We start from the raw sequence: 5127 nt of genomic DNA, 5'->3' as shown, positions 1-5127 counted from the left end.
AGGAGATGGGCCATAGGTGAGAGGGGCTTCAAGGTTAAACGCGTGGAGGATCTCTGAAGCGGCCTGACATGAAGAAGTTGGGCTAAATTTCCCATGTATCTGTATTATAGTAGATCGCACCTTAATTTAGAAGTTAGAGTTTTACCCGTGCACGGTTAGGTGCACGCCTGAATTAGAAAGTCCCCCGGACTATAAATATGTATCTAGGGTTATTGGAATAAAACAACAACCAACGTTCAACACAATCAATCTCGGCGCATCGCCAACTCCTTCGTCTCGAGGGTTTCTCCTGGTAAGCACCATGCTGCCTAGATCGCATCTTGCGATCTAGGCAGACAAGCTTCACGTTGTTCATGCGTTGCTCGTGCTGAAGCCTTTTTGATGGCGAGCAACGTAGTTATCTTAGATGTGTTAGGGTTAGCATTGTTCTTCGTATCATATGTTGTCGTAGTGCAACCCTTATACATCTAGCCGCCCTTACACCTATCTTAGGTGTAGGGGCGGCACCCCGCTTGATCATTGTTTAGTAGATCCGATCCGTTACGGTTGCTCCTTGTTCTTCAAGGATTAGTTTAACATCCGCAATAGTTAGGCCTTACAAAGGGTTGGAGGATCCAGCGGCGTGTAGGGTGTCGTTTGCTGGCCCTAGACAGGATGTTCCGGGGATCAACCTCGTGTTGGTTTTTAGGCCCCGTCTAGGATCGGCTTACGATCACCGTACGCGAGCGCGAGGCCCAATCGTGAGTAGGATGATCCGATTATGCGGTGAAAACCCTAAATCGTCGTAGATCGCGTTAGCTTTATCTTGATCAAGCAGGACCACCATATATTCGTACACCTCGTATGAATCATGGGTGGATCGGCTCTTTGAGCCGATTCACAGGACAACCTGAGAGCCGATCGAGGCTAGTATTTAATGTTTACGTGTATGCCATACGAGAACTAAGCGAGGCATCATCCAACACCTTCCTGACCAGGTATAGGTCAGGTGGCACGCCCTTGCAACAGCATCGGACGTGTGACCAGAAGGCTTTGCGGGCCGTCGCTCTGAGGGACTAGGGCCAACCGCAGCCCTAGTTGTTCCCGGCTCTACAGTGTTGCCGGCCGCTGCCCGCCGGTGGGTTTCTGACCGCAACACATTCTCGGCACGCCCGGTGGGACCATCTTCGACATCCACCGCATCGCCATCTACATCCGAGATGGCGGAAAGCACTCCGGTCAAGTACGAGGATCCGACCGACGAGCTCAAGAAGAAGCATGACGAGATCAAGGCAGTCCTCGAAGCCGAACTCATCGGCTCTTTCCACGGAACCCGCTCCCATGGCGTCGGTGGAAGGGGTTCTCACCCGAAGGCGCACTCGATGGAGTGGACCTGTCCGCCCCGTCGAGAAGAACGCACCAGGTCGCCGCGTCGGGAGATCAACTACATGGTGGCTCATTCGCTGCACCGCCACTCCGAGAGCTCCGGTGAACACTTTGGAGCGTGTCGCTCGCGCGTGATCCAGGAAATCATGAGCCATCGGTATTCTCCGACGGGACCAGCTCTGGGGACTTACAAAGGAGAGATGCCACTCCAGTCCCATCCACCGCTGCCGTTCGCGTTGGCAGCACCAGAAGTGCCGAACCCATCGGCATACATCGTCTACAAGATTGGTGGTGACCCTAGTGACTACCAATTCCTACCTGAGGCGCCCAAGGAGATCCCGCACGGATACGCGTGCGCATACGTGCCCGGACCGCAGTGCTCGGGCACTCTCGAACCAGGCTGCAACAGCAGGGGCCTCTGGAACAACATGAGGAACGTCGGGAGCGGATCTTGAGAAGCAAACGTGGTTAGCTAAGTACGCCACTCCGACAAACCTCCGGAGCCCAGCTCTCCGCAGCTTGGCTCAGAACCGGAAAAGCAAGCATGGCTGGCTAAGTATGCCACCCCGGCGAATCTTCGTGGTTCGACACCTTCAGCCATCACCGCGGATCAGATTTGTACAATTCTGAAAGATCAGTTCGGCATGATGCCGAAAAGGAAGATGTTCGGCTACACCAAGCCGTACCCCAACGAGTACGAATTGATCCCGCTACCACCCAAATATCGGCTCCCGGACTTCACGAAGTTTAGTGGATCAGATGGTTCCAGCTACATCGAGCATGTGAGCCGATATTTGGCACAGCTGGGCACGATCTCAGCATCAGACAAGCTGCGTGTGAGGTTCTTCGCACAGTCCCTCACAGGATCGGCTTTCGGGTGGTACACATTGCTGCCACCGAATTCAATCCGGACTTGGAAGCAGCTGGAAGAGCAGTTCCATGAGCAGTATCACTCAGAGGCTTCCGAGGCTGGCATTGCCGATCTAGCACAAGTACGACAGAAGCGCGGGGAAACAGGTGTCGAATACATCCGGCCGCTTCGGGACCATTAGGAACCGATGCTATTCGGTTCACGTAAGTGAAAAAGAAGCGGTCGAGTTGGCGGTGGTGGGTCTCTCATCATCGATTAAGGACGTGGCCTCCCGCGTACTACCCTTCATTGGCGCACATGGTGCGTAGGCTGTCAGCATATGAACAGCGCCACCCGGATGTTTACCAGGACAAATTCAAGCGTGCGGTGGCCCCGGTTGAGGCGGACGAGGATGAAGGTGCTCGCGGGAGATCGAGAGGTAGCAAGTGGCTGAGTGGACTCGAGCGGCAGGCCCCGTGTCCTGCAAATGGGTGAAACCACAAGGCCCTCCAAAAGGGTTCGACTTCGACGTGACCAAAACTGAGCAGATTTTCGATCTCTTACTCACGGAGAAGCATATAAAGGTACCCGAAGGCCACAAGATCCCTATGGTGCAGGAACTGAACGGAAAGCCATACTGCAAGTGGCATAACACGTTCACCCACACCACTAACGACTGCAGGGTGTGGCGGCAGCAGATCCAAATGGCGATAGAAAAAGGGCGGTTAATTTTCAACCAGTACGCCATGAAGGTCGACACACACCCCTTCCCCGCCATTAACATGGTGGAGTACACTTACCATGGAGGGTGCTAGCCAGATTTCTCGTGCAATATCAACATGGTGGGACCTGGGCACCACTCTGGTAAGGATGGAGATGAGGGTAGCTGCTCTCATAGCAAAGACACAGAGGAAGCCGCTCCGCGCGATCGGCTCCGCCACGACGGCAAGCGCTATGTCACAGAGGGAGAAGTGAAGAACATAAGATATCAGCGACCACTCTCTGATCACCTCCTCAACAAGTATGTGAGTCGAGATGACCAACGCCGACGATACGACGACGAAGATGAAAAGGATCGTCCGGCTAGGGACGACAGGAGACGTCGTCGGCATGATCACGACGAGGAGCGATATGAGCGCCACGCCAAGGAAAAGTCGAGGGAGCAAGACGACGTGGATAGGCACTGGGACTGCCCCTTCTTCAGACACTCGCTGGGATTCAGGAATGAGCCGATTGCCTACAATCGGCAATTGCCCAGAATGTAAACAAAGGAAGAAGGATGCAGCTAACGTGTCCGTGTTCAAACTTCTAGGGCCTCTCCCGCCTCGGAACAAGCATGCTGAGTCCGCTCGGGTGGAAGATCTCGAGGAACTGGAGGACGATGATGAAGAAGACAAGTATCATCGGCCAAGGTGGTGCCCTGGTGGACTCAGCCGTTCCCAGAAACGAAGGGTTCAGCGTCTGCGTGGGTTGGAGGAAGCTGAAAGATTATACCTGCACACGTTGAGGAAGGCACGGCCTGATCTGGCCGCCAAAATTCAGCGAACCCTGGACGAAGAAGGACGGCCACAAAGAAAAGAGTGGCGCCCCAAGCAAAGGAAAGCCGATGATGAAACATCGGCTGGCACAAACATGGTGCTCATCCTCCCAACGGAGTTTACTGCTCGAGGATTAAACGATGCACTCAAGGTGGACGACGGCGAGCGCTTCGACATGACAGAGGATGAAGTTAGGCTGGTCGTATCCACTGGCCTAACCATGTAGCTGGAGCAAATCAATGAGCAAACGTGGCGAGGCTGATCCTTGTGATCGGCCCCAAAAAATTTATGGAGGGACATTACAAAACCTTCATCGAACAAGCAACGTGGAGGCCGATTCCAGCAATCGGCCAAAATTATCCTCACCATCCATTTGCCTGGGTTCAACATTCGATCCAGCAGGGAATACCTAAAAAGCCGATACCATCAAGTCCCTTGAAAGAATCGGCTCGGGGGGCACCTGGGTGGATGAAACACGAGGATATGAAGTAGGAGCATCTTTCAAATGCCCAGCAGCCCAAGATATTCTTTGATGATGGGTATTGAAGTATGGGGGCCGATACATAAATTGGCCGTAAATAAAAAAATTCGAAAATTTTTAAGCACAGCCGATGCGCAGACATCGACTTAAGGATAGAAAGCCGATGCATGACCATCGACTCCAGAGGTACAACTGTTATAAGCAGAGATCCAATGCCAATGCCAAGAGCAGCCTGGACGTGCAGATCAGGTTAAGGATGGGTTGCATCAAATCCGCCAAAGGAAAGGAGCCGATCTGACCAGCAAGGCGCAAGAAGTGGACTGAAGAAGCTCGGGGGGCACCTCGCCCTGAAGATTCTCTGCTTTGAGGGGCCGATTTTGATGAAATTGGCTGGCTCTGCATCATGACTTGGAAACCGATGGTGACACGCTTGGTTGGCTCGCTGCTATTCTCGCCTTGATGGAGGCTCGGGGGGCAACTGACTGCGTAGATATTCTGTTCTTAAGAAGCCGATTGAGATTTCATCGGGTGACCTTCCATCATAACCCTTTTCAAGGGGATTGGGCAGTTTTGAAGAGTATCACTGAATATCTGAATGTCCAGAGGTATCGGCTTTAGCATTAAGCCGTTTCGGCAGCGGTTCTGGGGCTCTCTTTAAAGGCGTTGGTCTGCCTCGTTGTCCACCAGAGCTCAAAGTCATCGGTCGAAAAAGGTGAAAGGTAGATCGTGAAGGATTGATATGTTAACATCCGCTTTTGAGCATTGATCAAATTCACGATCACTCCGACGTCAAGGAGATGAAGAATGGATCATGAGGGACCGGTGCATTGTCATCGGCTCATTGAGCATTGGCTAAGTGACGATTGGCGGGATCAGCATAAAGGAAATCGGCA

The sequence above is a fragment of the Lolium rigidum genome, chromosome 1 (genome assembly GCF_022539505.1).
Source record: "Lolium rigidum isolate FL_2022 chromosome 1, APGP_CSIRO_Lrig_0.1, whole genome shotgun sequence".
NCBI classification, from domain to species: Eukaryota; Viridiplantae; Streptophyta; class Magnoliopsida; order Poales; family Poaceae; genus Lolium; species Lolium rigidum.
Note: the sequence above shows the minus strand (reverse complement) of the source record.